At 34.3% G+C, this 14,786-nt stretch overlaps 1 protein-coding gene and 2 long non-coding RNA genes across 5 annotated transcripts in view; 2 read left to right on the top strand and 1 right to left on the bottom strand.

Annotated features, from left to right (window-relative positions):
• LOC149031711 (uncharacterized) overlaps nucleotides 1–7,600 on the top strand; it is an 89,379-nt gene extending 81,779 nt beyond the window's left edge. Inside the window, exons 2-3 of the long non-coding RNA XR_016177432.1 lie at nucleotides 4,161–4,209; nucleotides 4,591–7,600. This is a non-coding gene — a long non-coding RNA (uncharacterized LOC149031711). The remainder of the gene's footprint in view (nucleotides 1–4,160; nucleotides 4,210–4,590) is intronic.
• Nucleotides 1–14,786, bottom strand: part of Con (leucine rich repeat protein connectin) — a 155,038-nt gene that overhangs the window by 129,469 nt on the left and 10,783 nt on the right. For 2 of the 3 annotated variants that reach the window (XM_015332296.2, XM_015332297.2), the window contains exon 2: nucleotides 12,039–12,153. The exons of the other annotated variant lie outside the window; for it this stretch is intronic. The gene's annotated coding sequence lies outside the window, so the exon portion shown is untranslated. The remainder of the gene's footprint in view (nucleotides 1–12,038; nucleotides 12,154–14,786) is intronic. 3 annotated transcript variants of the gene reach the window in all.
• Nucleotides 12,185–13,386, top strand: LOC149031710 (uncharacterized). The gene is made up of 2 exons (XR_016177407.1): nucleotides 12,185–13,057; nucleotides 13,308–13,386. It is a non-coding gene; the product is annotated as an uncharacterized LOC149031710 (long non-coding RNA).

Raw genomic sequence — 14,786 nt, 5'->3', positions numbered from 1 at the left:
GGATTCATTTTAAAGGGGAAACAACTCTCTTTATACCTATGTACTCGATATAATAAGAATACTTTCGTAAAATTTATTTAAACATATATACGTAATACGACTTTTTTTATGAATAAATATTACTTTTATAAAACGGTAAAGATTCTTTTAAATGAAAAGAAAAGTTTAATTAATTAAAAAACGATATGAAAATAAAACTGGCAAATTGTCAACCTGTTAAAGAGCGGTGCTTATATCTCACATTGAAATATAAGTAATGAACGACATTTCCTAGTTCACTAACATAATCTACGATTGTACGATTGTACGATTGTACGATATAATCGTGAAAACCTAAAAGTGACCACTTAGCGAATATATATCTTGTAAGTTAAAGAGGAAATCATGGGGATCGTTATCTCCGGAACAAAGTCGTCCCTTTTCTCGTGACACATGGCGGCTTCGAGGAATATAACGAGTTTTCATACTGCGTATGTAGGAGGGTTAGTTCTTAGGAAGAGTGACGTCATGGTGGGAAACGACGGAAATAGAAATTACAGGAAAAGAGATGGTATATATTTTACGATTTGCCAGATTTTCATTTTTATTTGAAATTATCACAAACTATACGATCAAGCTGATACATTCAAATAAATAGAAAAAAATGTCAATGTTATTTTAGAGGGAAATTTCAATTATATCGTTGGCCACGTGCGAGCCCCGCGTGTTGAACAGAGATTTGCTTTAAACTGTCACTTTAATTCAACCGAACATCCACACAAAGGTACACTCTTAAACATCAATACGCATGAAGCTCTATATGAAAAGCTTTCACAGATACAAAGTGGTACGTCGAAACTGTGTTACCCAAAGGAAGGAAGGAAGGTTCGTTGTTAGAAAATTAGTCGTACGATAGGAGCGATACATAATGGATACTGCCTGCCGGTTACAGTACTAATCGATCGAGTAAGAGCCAATAATGGTACAGTATACACTACACAGACATATACGAATATACCTAAACGAATAAGTCCTGTGCATTAGCTTTACAAGGATGCTTTTACGGACGATCAGGAAATAAAAATGACAAAGGGAGAATAGAAAAACTAAGTTTTGGCAAAAGTTTAACTTCAAGATTGATAGATAAGGATACAAAAATGTATTTCTTTTTACGTCACTTGTAAATACTGTGCCATAAAACAAGTACAGATATTTTTTTTTTGTCACGAACTTTGTAGATATGTACACGTATACTCGTATATATTTATGTATATACATAGAGGGAAAGGGGAATGAGAGGAAGGAGCACTTAGGCATCGCTAATCTCCAGTTTGAAATTCATCTCGTTAGATTCTAATGCCTGGATACGCTCGCCGGTATCGTGCTTGGATTTACCTACCCCTAAAGTCCATTGTGATACAAGAGAAAGAGAAGGAGAGAGAGAGAGAGAGAGAGAGAGAAAACAGACTAAAAGGGGTTGAGAGAAGAGACGAGGGTGAGAGAAATCCGAGTAAAGATGACACGCACGAGTGAGCAACGAGAGAGGAACGAAAGAGGAAAAGGAAAATTCGTTGACTTACGCTGTTGCTAGCAGAAACCTGATACCCTACCCTTTTTATTATGGAACAGAAAACATGGGGTGCTTATTTCTCAAAAATATCTCAACAACTCCGACAAAATGTCCTCTACTATTGCTAATACTATATAATACTATTATATTATCGTACAGGATGTTGAACAAAAAATAAGAAAATAAAAATTAATATGATTTGAAATGTATTTCGCAAGAATAACAAAGTGCAGTATTGGTTACCCTTCCTTAGGGAAAAGATAATCGTTTGGAAAGAACCATAGATCAATGTTAGCTAACACTCGTGTCCTGTCGTTAGTATTTTTCGTTGTCATTCGGAATCGCTTCATTTCTGCATCATTTGTCGCGACGAAACTTTCCCCTATTACTATTTCACTTTGATATATGTATGCATAGTATATGTGTGCAAGCGTACATATACGAACTCGTTAAAATCCGAACGAACGATCGACGATACGCTCCTCTTTGACCCCTCTGTTACACGTGATTCCAACGACTGTCAAAATTAATGATGGGTGGTGACTTTTTTGTTCACGAAAAATAAAAGGGATGCTGAATAATCGAATATATAGTATGATATATTACATCTTGGGTAGTTTTCTTTCTCCTTCTCTGTAGATACATTAAAATGTTTCTTCTATTTTTTTCAATCAAAATATACAGGTATATATAATTTGATGTACCCAAATAATAAAACATTAAATATAATAATAAGCTATCCTGACAATATAAACCTCCCCTATATACCAAAGGAACAAAACCAACCCTATGTATATAAGAAAGAAACAATTTCCCCGAGTAACTTCCAGAACACCATAAATAAAGCATGTAATTAGAGAGCAGCCTCTCTCTCTCTTTCAGAATACCATACCTCCATCTTCATTTCGTTTCAATCATTTTCATTAATTATCAATCAAACTCATATTTCATTTATCCCATCGATCTAACCTCAAAGAAACCGACTAGGAACAACAACAATAATAATCATTATCACCATCGTCATCGTCGTCATCGTCGTCATCAAGTATGCGTGCACAAGTTCTTCTTACTTCTCCCCTTACTTCAAGTACTATACCCTACTACAACACATATACCAGAGGCCGACCGATCATGCTTCGATGAATAATTACGTACGCGAGAGTTTCACATATTATACATACTATACTATGATGATATACAAGGTGTTTTATAAATGCTTGTCAATAATACTTCAGAAAATATATTTACATGCTAAAACAAACGTCGTTTCACAACAATCTTTCTAATTTTATTCAATGCATTTGATGCCAATTCTCTAACAACCCTTGACATAATCCTAACGCAAATCTGAAATATTGATATGCAGTTATGAAACACCCAGTATAAATGGGTGTGTACTTTAAGCTCTCATATAAATTTAAAGAGTAGGGTGAAGAAGAAGAAGAAGAAGGGTGGGTGTAGGGTTAGGGAATTAAAGGTGGAATATGCACGTAGTCGATTCTCAAATACGTCTCGTGGTTTCAACGTATAATTGCATCTCGATTAGAAAAACTTGAAGTGTAAAGTCAATGAAGACATATATATATATAATATATGTACAACGTGTACCCGTGTGTGTGTGTGTGTGTGTGTGTGTAAGGTAGCGAGTGAGAGAGAAAGTCAAAAAAATAAGAGAAGAAAAAAATAATAAAAGGTTTATTATATCGTCGCGTGCATGTTGAACATGCACGTGAGTATATAGGTCTAAGTGCCAGAATCAATAACGACGGCAATTCATACGAGAGAAAGAGAGTGAAAGAAAATTTTGAATGGGCTCTATTCACTTTTGAAAGATTTTTGGCACGTGCTTCGCAGAACCTGGCAGAGGAGTTTGCAAAATCGTGTTGCAATTAAGGCTTTAAGGACCGAGCTTTGGCACTATCTTTCTCTTATTCGAAAGAGAAAGAAATAGAAATAGAAGCTGTAGTATGTGTGAGTTTTAAAGGGTGGTTCTCAGGATGGTTTTGGAGGTTGGGACGAGGAGAAGGATGGGTTTTGGTGCTGGAACACCAGTAATAAAGGAACAATGCGAGTGGTTCCTTCCTTCGTGCTTTTCGTGGTGGCTTTAATTAAAACGAGATCCCTACTCCCACCCTTTTAACCCTTATACCTATACCTATATCTACCATTATCCCTTACCTCGCCTTCATCTCTTTCAAGTACCTTCTTTAAGCAAGTGCATCTTTAAGATTTTACTTCGATTGGTTAGATTGAAATTGCACATATTTTACGAAATAGGCTAACTAATAGAATTTATTAATTATGATTCATATACATATATTCGTATTCAATCCACTCGAAGACAAGAAAAAGAGAGGAAGAGAGAGAGAGATACATCGTGGAATCAATAAAACGTCACCAAGCAAGAAATATTATCACTCCCGAGTGCCCTTCCATCGATTCCAACATATCCATCTTTTATAATTTGACGTGTGATCTTCTACTAAGGAAAAACTATACAAGGAGAAATATTCTTATTACTGAGAAATCATTTTCAAAAGCATTACTTCCGAGATTTTACAATTACATATATATGTTTGAAACGATGCTCATATATGTCACTCTTCTCCAGTAGCACACACGTTCGCGCACATATGCATATTATTTGCATATCAACGTAGGTAAGCGAAATAAATTTGATACTTTTCTACATATAAAATATTGTTATTACATCTGTAAGAAAGTTCAAAAAAGACACGAAAAGGCTAACTGGAAAATAATGAAGAATCGTATAATATAAAAAAAATTAGTAAATGTTAAGGAAGAGGGTTGCGTCAGGGTGGGTTAGAGGAAAGGAGAGAAAACTCGATTCACCCTAGGAAGCGATAAATCATCCCGAGGTCGTCAGAATTCGTCGTCAGAATTCGACGTCCCTCGTCCCTTGTCGGGTACGTCAATCGAGTCTCTCCGAACGTTAATCGACGAGGTTCCCTTTTCATAATACTCTACAGGTCGTCAGAGTAACGTGTCAACGGGTTCTATCGGTGTTGTTGCTGTTGCAGCTACTACTGTTACTGTTGCTGATGTCGTTGCTGATGCCGTTGCTGATGCTATTGCTGATGCTGTACTCCACGTGTTACAGAGACCAACCCTGTGGAATATCGATTTCGCAATCAAATTCTACGTAGACTCTAGAGGTTTCATGCATCCAAATGCAACTCGTCGATGTGTACTTATTTGTTTTATTATTATATTACACATTTATTTTATACAATATGTTTTAATTAATCTTATTGAATATAAAATCAATATTATAACTTTCTATTATACAAATATATTATATAATACACGATAAAAAAAAACTTGAAACAATTGTTATTATATATTATATCATTAATTAATATAATATGATATACGTGTTAAACGTTAAAGTTTACTTTGGAAGTTTAAACAAAGGGCGTAAACTAGTTACGACGCAAGGATAGTTAACCATAGAGAACCAGAAAGAGAGAGAGAGAGAGAGGAAAGCCACATTAAAGTCTGATCAACCAAGTTAATTAAGCAAGTTTCAGCAAATGGTTTTACGTTTACGACGTGACACAATCGACGTTAAAAGTTATTCAAAGTTACCTAACAATGCAAACCGATCTGCAGTTATCGAAATGGATTTGTGAATTTGCGAATTGCATGAGAGATTTGTAATCGTAACGAAATATATTCAAAATCTTATTCGAAGGTACGAAAAGGCTTTCTCTTTTGTCTTTAGCACGATGAATGGCGTCGATCTCTCAAAGGCAGAGAGCTGTCGTCAAGGTGCCATTCCAGTAGAACGAGTCACACGATATACGCCATATACGCCACATACGCCATATACGCGATATACGCGATATATACATAGGTATATCTCGAGTTCTCGAAGGGTTTCTCTAGCATCGCGTGTGCTAGTTCGCGCGTGTGGTCGAACCACTCGAAATTTCAACGAGATCAGAAAGCAAAGAGGAAATGTCGACCACGTGGCTACTACTCTAATACGCTCGAATAGAGGAGTCCTCCTCCTCCGTCGAGTGAATGAGTGCGAGTGGGAAAGAAAATAGAGGGATAAAAGGGAGGGATAGAAGAGAAGGAAGGGCGTGCGCGTTAGTTACGCGCACATGAGAAATAGAGATACAAAGCAGCAAGGCGAGGGAAAGAGAGAGAGAGAGAGAGAGAGGAGGAGGAGGAGGAGGAGGAGAAGGAGGAGGAATGGTTGTGCTCTCGTATATCCGTGGACACGTACATAAATGTATTATTCAAGGAGGGCAAGCAGTGGCTACTAGCGCATTTGCGTTACTTCCAGAAGATTAAACTTGCATGCGACGCGAGACTATGAAGTATAGTCGCGTTAGACGAGCACCGACGTGTGACTTGCTTTTGGACAATACTACCACGAGGATGCTGTGCTCGAGATCGTATCCGGTCTGATTTTCAAACTACCCCATCCTCGACCTACTAATATTATTTTATTTCTTCCTTTTTTTCTTTTATTCCTTAACTTCCCCCTAAGTTATTCGTAATAGAACAAATGTCGTCATTTCGTCTCTAATGAATTTGATTTTTTATTTGCTCCAATTATTGTAATGAAAAAAAACAGAAAATAAAATCTAAAACATCTTAATGCTCACTTATTCTTCTTCTTCTTCTTCCTCTTCTTTTCTTCTTATTAAATTAGACACGACGACGTAAATAAATGCAGATAATTTTCACGTTAAACATACTGCCGTAACTCTCATATAGTTTTGAATAATGCAATCTGCATTGGACAGCCTGTTCTATGCCGTTAGAAACGAACGAGTTTAAATACCCTGGCAGTTCGTACTTCTGACAGCCGTAACAACAACAACACAGCACAGAACCGTGAGAGAATTGATTTGCCACGCTTTACTACGATTTATTTCACTCTCTAATGTGTCTCTAGTATACTGATCCCTTTTAACCGAAACTGTTGACGTCCTATTAAGATGTTGCAGGATCGTGAGAATTTCACTATTTCATCTTACATAAAGAACTTTTTGAAATTCATAATAAAATGTTGCCACAGACCTAATATACATCTTTTTCTCATTTAATTAATTACACGTTCTTCATCTTATTGTTCAAAATAAAATCCTGACGTATAAAACCAACGTTTACCTTAAATTTCATTTTATTCAAAGCAACATTTTTTTAAAACTCCACTCTTAGCAAAGCTACTCGCAATGCTAACGCATAGATAAAAATTAGAAGAATATAAAAAAAAAAGAAAAGGAAAAAGTACTAACACCATTTAAAAAAAAAAAATAATAAAAAAAAGGAAATATAAAAAAGCAACTGGAAGAAATTATGAAAGAAAAAAGAAAAGTAAAAAGTAGAAAAGAGATATTTAAAATGATATAATTTTTAGCATAACTGAGAACGATCAAAAGACATTCAAAGAGGATAACGAAGTTAATATTCTCACGGATAAAGTAAAAGCTTTTTCTATATTCAAAGAGCGGCAAGAAGATTCTCCAGGAAGAAAGAAAATAATAATAATAATAAAAAAAAAAAAATATAAGAGGAATAAAAAAGTCAAATCATACTAGAAGAATAGAGAAGCCTAGTGACTTTTCGTCGGATGTTCTTCACGTATTCCTAGCGAGTACGAAACAAATGGTAAAAGAATAAAAAGAATAAGGGTAAGGAGGAGAAAGATCGAGAATAAGGTAAGAAAGAGAAAGAAAATCGATTTTTCGAGAAGCTGGTCGCATGCAAAACTGAAAACTCGACTGGTCGGTCAAGCAAGAGTCCAAAGTTTATTTCCGTTTCAGTCGAAACTTCAGACGACTCTTCTTCTTCTACTACTCCTGTTCTCGTGAAAGTGTCTTAAAAGAATAGAGAGTTTTGTTAAGTACCCTTTTACTTCTTCTTATCTTGTCTTGTAAGTAAAAATCACATTTTTTTTTCTCTCTTTCCTTTACACTTTTTTATGTTTTGGAACAAACTCAGCTGAGTAATTTACAAAAAGCACAAAATTGGGCCGTTACAGTAATATTGCAATACAATAAATATACCTAAGTGAAGCATATGTTGCAAGCGTTCCACTTTATGCCCATAAAACAGAACCTTTATGCATATAAATATATGTAGACTTATATTTAAGATTCTAAAAAACATGTTACTTCAGCAATCCAGGAAATAGCTTTAAAATATAGCTACCGACTACAAAATAATACATAAATGTAAACGAACTGGGAACATTCTATTACATTCAAAAATGTAAAAAGTACAACTAATCTAATTTTCTGTTTAAAATTTGAATAATATATTTGAAACTGTTAATCGATAAACTCAAAATTCTATTCGAAGCTTCTCCCAACTTATTCCAGCTTAACGTCAAGTATCTCTAGGCCTCTCTTTCTCTCTCCCTCTCTCTCTCTCTCTCTCTCTCCTGTAGGAAATTTCAGTAGCTCGCTTTTGCTTCGACCCATGTGAATCCAGTCCATCTACAATGTGTTTCATTTTACAACTCTTGTAATATACACGTTATGTTCCGATCATACGCAAATCAATCAATGAAATGAAATAATAAAACTAAGTAATATCTTTTTTTTTAAACATTTGTTCATATGAATAAAAATAATGACAATGCTAGAAATATTAGAATTAAATGAAACACCCTGTACATGGTATATACATTGTACATAGATAGATATACATATATTTTAGCGAGAACGCCATGTTCTATATTACTTCAGCTCTAGATTATAGGTAGGATACATCGAATACCGGAACTTACGACCCTAAATCGGATACGTAAGACTGCATAATTTCTCAACTTTGGATGCTAACACTTGCATACATATGCATGGGCATTTGAAGATCTAAGTACCGGATGGATCGTAGAAGAGAATTCCTTTGATATATAGATCCATGACGCAAGCTTTAACCATGAAATAAATCGTATCTTTGATCTCTCTCCCTCTCTCTTATCGATAAACATTGAATTATTTAAGCATACATGGGGAACATACAACTTTGTAAAAAGTAGTCGAAAGATAAATATCATAAATTTTGCAATAGTATCAGAAATATATCTTCTCTCGCTAAACTTGGACAAATAAATTTTCATCGTAAATATTTTCCAGCAAATTTGTTGTTTTTTGTTTTTTTGTTTTGTTTTCAACTTTTTAAATAGCCCACTAAATATTTGTCGTATTTAAAAAAGAAATCTTGTAAAAGAGCAAAAATATTTCAGAGTAATGACCTGAAAAATACTTAGCCATTTTATTTCTTTTACGTTTGCATTTCTTTTTATTTCTTTTTTTATTTAAGATAAGAGAATAGAATAGAAGAGAAACGAGTACTCTCGGGACAATACTTTGACGATGAGTTTAACGTTGTAGTATCTTGAAACGAAAAATTTATGGAATTCTTCGGTGGAATTGAAAAATTAATCAAGTTAAGATATTACAGTCATTCCAAAGATTAAAAACTTTTTTCTTAGGCAGATCGCGATTAAAATGTTTGTCTTTTAATAATAGTTTTATTCGTTCAATAAAATTGTCAATGATATAATAAATGTGATTTAATATTATGCGAGTAAAAAGTAATAAATCAGTAAAGAAATTTAAATATATAATAAATATGATCGAATTGTCAAGTTTGTTCTTTTTTCTTTTTTTTTTTTTTCAAAAGAAATGCATACGCATAAATCATATCGTTGAAAATCGACATCGACATTCGGGAATCTGGTCGTCCCCTGTTATCCGTTTCGATTAACAAATATAAAAGTTCCTTTCCTCTGGTCTCCCTTTTCATGTATTTTGCCAAGCTGTATTCAATCGAGTATTGACCGCAATGCGGAAGTCAATCCTGTATCGAATTTGTACGAGTGTCTCGCAATACAGGCGTTACAGAAACTGATTTTACTTACAATCAATGAGCTACGAACTAAATCATTATTTAATATTACAAAAATGAGAAGAAAAATGTTTATCGAGACGTATAAAAATAAATTAAACAACAAATTTGTATCCGTGACTAATTTAAATATTAAATTACATTAATAATTCAAACGAGGAAGAAAATAAAAAATGAAAATAAGTAAAGGATCGAGAACAAATAGTAATCTGACCTAAAAGAATGAATTATCAGTACTATTTTCGAATACCCGTTGCGCCTGTCACGAGCACACATACTCGTTTCGCTAAATCCATAACATTTACGTGCAATAACGTCGATCAGATATATCGGTCGTTCCATTTGAATATGGAAATTTCGATGGGATGATTCTCAATGAGACGGTACATATATGAACGCTATACTTTACTACCTTACTAACACACCTATATACACATTATACACACATTATACACACATTCACATAAATACATGCGGCGAACGTACATACTTCTACTTTTATATATGTATCCATTACTGTAAATGTATACATATATAGGTACACCTATATACCTATGTACAATACAGATGTTCGCAATATCTCACACTAATCGAAGAAACATTTTTCAACAAATTCTTTTTCTACTAATGACTCCCATATCTTTTTTCATTTTTTATTGCTCGATCAAGCGATATTTAACAAATCTTTCGAATATTTTCTAATTTCTCAGGATTTATTTACTACAAACAAAATTTCTACATGTTTATTGATAGATGTGAAATATATATTATGTAATTTATAGGAAGTATTTTTAAATTGAAATTAGATTAAATTACAAACGACAGAAGGGGAAAATTTGATCTGTTTGGATACTTGGGAAGGATGATTTTTTCATATTTTTTATTTGCTATTGAAACAGCTAATGTAAGTATACACATGCCCACTGAATTTTCGACGTTTTTTTTACACGTACAATCATTCCCTGCCCACACCATTTTACTTCTACCTCCTGTTCAAATATACACATATAAGTATAGGATAGGTTCGCATAAAAATGAAAGCTTTTTTCTTCTTTCTTATTAACTTTTTCCACGGTCACTCGACTCCAACAATGTCGACGATCGATGCTTGCTACTTTCTACTACTAATAGTAGTAGTAGTAGTAGTAGTAGTAGTAGTGATATCAGTAACAGTAGTAGTAACAGTAGCAGTACATAGTCTCACCAAGTACTACATATATACTCTCTCGGAAGTCGTTTTAGGGATTTTCGAGAGCCACCAAGAAGAAGAAGAAGAAGAAAAGAAGAAGAAGGAGAGCTTCTCGTGGAAGTGCTTAATAACATTAGCGTTGGTTCGTTATCATTAAAACGTACATCGTTCCATAACGTGTCACAGTTATATATCTATATCTTTCTCACTATCTTTATTTTTCCATCTATGTATTCATCTCCCATTCTCTCATTTTTTCCTACATCCTTTTCTTCTTACTTCTATAACATTTTCCTTCTATTTATTAATTATCCTACTTAACTTGAGACAAAACTAATATTACAATCCAAAGACAATTCAAAGACATTCAAGAGAAAAAAAAAGAAAAACAAAATGAAAACATTTTAATTACATCGCAAAGTTAACAAGAGAAAAGTACAAAAACATAAAAAGAAACTATGCTTAACCTAATTAAGTACATTATAAAATTCTTTCTAAGAAAAAAAGATGGAATAAAATTGAAAAGAAAAATATAACCGTATATGTAAGAAGCAACCGAGTATATTCAAATCGAATTAGCACACAAGGTGTAGAAAAGAGCTTCCTCTCCTCCTATTCTTATTGTACTCACCCCTTAATTATCGCGAAATTGAATTAACGCCACGTCTCTGGCCATTGGCATTATCGAATTGGCCAACCCAAAAAGATGCCTCGAATGATGCTAACTCGCCTTCCCCCCAATCCCCACAATCCTCGTCTCTCCTCAAACCCCAAATGGGGCATTCATTCGACCGAAAATGAGGCCCATATGTGGCCTCGTTCAACGTTATCTCTAAACTCAATAGACTGCCCGGAAGTAAACAGGCTATAATAGTAGCTGAGAATGAGTGAGACGAAGATAGTTGATATGAATGCACGCTGATAGAAAGAAAAAAAGAAAAAGAATGAAAGAGATAGACTGAAATATGAACAGGAAAGAAGAAGGTACAGTAATGGGGTTGAGTCGGTGAGGGGTTAGGTAAGTGTGTTAAAAGAGTCAAGTAGCCACGAACACTCGAGACCATCTATTGGACAAGGCCATTGTTGCGTCAACACAGATGTCATACTGAAGAGAAAAGACCATAAGCTCCAGTCCCATATGCTTGCCATTGTCATATCTCATTGAATCCTATGTCTTCAAAACTCATATAACGTATGGGTGCATCGATGCATATAGATAAATATTTAAATCTATGCAAATGTGTGTGTGTGTGTGTGTGTGTGAGTTTATGTGCAGATTGAACGATTCTATCGAATGGAGGATATTGTTTGTTCATTGATTAATATTACATTAAGATTTGCAGTGAAAATCAATTAAAATAATGTTAGAAATAAAAATATTGAATAATTTGAAACGTCACTTACGTTACTCTTAACGTGTCGAAGGATGGAAGGAGAATGACGATCGATCCTTGCCAAGGTTGATTGCTCGGTGTTCGGTGCGAGCTCGTTTTTGTTTTGATCTCGACTAGAGAATTTCCTAGAAAAAATATATAGTATACTATTATATTTCCAATTTGGTACTTTTATTTATATATTATTATCGTTTTATGGATTTATAGGATGTTGGTGATTTTATTTATTCTCATAGAAATGGTCGATCTTTCGTAGTCTTTCTTACGTTGTCGCGGTAAAGTTCGAGAGAAGATTCAGGTGGAAGCGTTAATCTTCAGTGCTATCCTCAGGCCGCGTTAGTATGCAAATTCTTGTTAAGCAGCTTCGGAAGAATTAGCCGAGAGGATAAGAGAGAAAGCACGTAGTTATGAGCAGATGAAGATAACAATGCCTCTCTTGGAGGTTTGGATACCGCGACGCCATCATTGCTATTTTCTTTCTCCCTTCTTTTTAAAACACCAAAAGAGTACTTCTTTTTTATCTTACCGTTTGATCTTAAAAAACGATCTAAAGAACAAGCTTTAATTTTAAATTCGTTATCATTATAATGATATTTATTACTCTAATGATCTTTTCATGTTTATTCAATCTTTTTATTCTGCTTTATTTAGCGTCAAGATAAATTTGCTTGCAGTAGAAATGTCATATCAAAATAATATTAGTGTCAAATGAAATCTAATAATTGCACATTACGGTATATCCTAAAAAAGAATATAATCTATCTATCTATCAGTCTCACTCTCTCTCTCTCTCTCTCTCTCTCTCAGCTTGGAGATAACTCAAATTATAATAATCCCTCATCTTCATAGATCTGAAATCCTCAGACCATGAAAATCGTCAGGAGCGGAGAACACACAGAGAATCTTGGAGACTCAGGTTCGAACAATCGGAAGAGAAAGGAACATGAAAGGAATTGTAGAGAATCTCGCGAGAGGTGCGGCGAACCACGCTGGGGAACCAAATGAAGGATAATCACTGAAACGAAGAAGGTAAATGTACCATGAGAGAAACCTATATAGAAAGTATACTGGGTGTCCCATTTCAAATATACGCCCAAAATATAAGCCTCTAATCCTATGTTTTGCTGAAAAACATTTTTCCAATAAAACTTTGACCATTTGAAAAGATTACATTATTTTCTTGCGAGTCAAGTTGTAACTTATTGTCAATATAGGAATATTTAGATATAATATTGGGACACTCTGTATATGGTTAAAGTATATACCGTAACATTCTCAGAGAAAAGCTTGGAAAGTGAAAAAGAATAAAGGAAAAGTAAGAATAAGAAGGAATAAGAAGAAGGAAGAAGAAGGAAGAAGAAGAAGAAGAAAGGATTAGCGTAGTCTTTGTGGCCGGGTAAAGGTTAAACCATGTCACCCCAGTAACAGGTACGAATATATTCAAGTGTAGTAGTGTCTGTATGAGTGTTCTGGGATTAAATTCGCGACAAAGGATTCAAGAATTTAAGGTCCTTCCTTGTAACCGTTCTCGTCTTTTCGTTTGTGAAAAACGTGCTTGAATATAGGAAATAAAATAGGGAGAGGGAGAGAAAAAAGATGGACGTAAAGTTTGAAAAATATGTTAAATAGTAAAAATAATAAAAGCACGCATATGTGTTGAATTGCGATAAAACTCAAACTAATTTAGATTAACTTTGTAAAAAGCTTTACGTCGACTTTTAATCTTCTTTTGTGGACGCTTTGAAAATTGAACTGACAAGTTCATTGAAATAATTATTTTTTAACGTGATGACTGACGGTTAATGAAAACTAAGCCATTAAAAGGAGAATTTTATGTTTCAAGTTCGAACAGATATGAAAGCTAAATTTTCCAACGAATGAGAATAAAACGATAGTTGGACAGAGGGGGAGAGAACTTTAACTTTTCAGAATAAGACTACCTATGCATGAATGTAATTTAGTATGATGTGTGTACGTATGCGTGTATACGATATGCGCTTCTTCTTATACGTCGAATCTATGTATGTATATATGATTGTGTGTAAATAAGAGATAGAAATTTAGCTTTTCACAATGCAACACAACGTTGTACGTGAGTGTTTGAGTGTACGGGTGCATGCTTGCAAAGTGAAAACTTTCTCCTACAGTTGAACGTGCATTAAACATTTTTTGTTTTGAGTGTAACTGACGGTAAAGTTGCAACAAAACGTATAACTATCCGTCTATGAGATAACAACTACAATTGATAAATTGTTTATGAAGATCCTATTAAAGAGAGAGAGAGAGAGAGAGAGAGAGAGAGAAAAGTACAGTGGTACGTTCATTGAAGTGAAAATATGAAATTTAGCAAATTCCAACGTTTGTTCTAATTGCAATAGGTAGCAAAATGATGATATAATATATTCTATACGCGAATTGAATTCGCTTTGATCGTTGGGAAAATTTGTGTGTACATCTAGTATATTATTCTGAATATTTTTCACTTATTCGAAAGGAGACAGGTAGACGAAAGATTCGAATAAATGTGGTAGTTTCCATAGGATCGATATTCGTAGGATCCATAAAGGATCGCTGTCGACACAATAGAAGGTTAGGATGAAAGATTCCAAAGGAAAAGACGTAGTAGAGGAAGAAGAAGAGGCATCAGCAGCAAGTAAAAGATCTGAAAAGTTCTCGAGGACAACTTGGGATACGGATTTGAAGAATGTTCGTCAGGTTCGTTTTAAACTTTTTCTTCGAAACGTTCGAGTTTCGAGAC

This window comes from Polistes dominula, unplaced genomic scaffold, assembly GCF_049000335.1.
Source record: "Polistes dominula isolate Pdom_NZ unplaced genomic scaffold, Pdom_raw_medaka contig_78, whole genome shotgun sequence".
NCBI classification, from domain to species: domain Eukaryota; kingdom Metazoa; phylum Arthropoda; class Insecta; order Hymenoptera; family Vespidae; genus Polistes; species Polistes dominula.
This window is presented reverse-complemented; position numbering and strand designations above follow the sequence as displayed.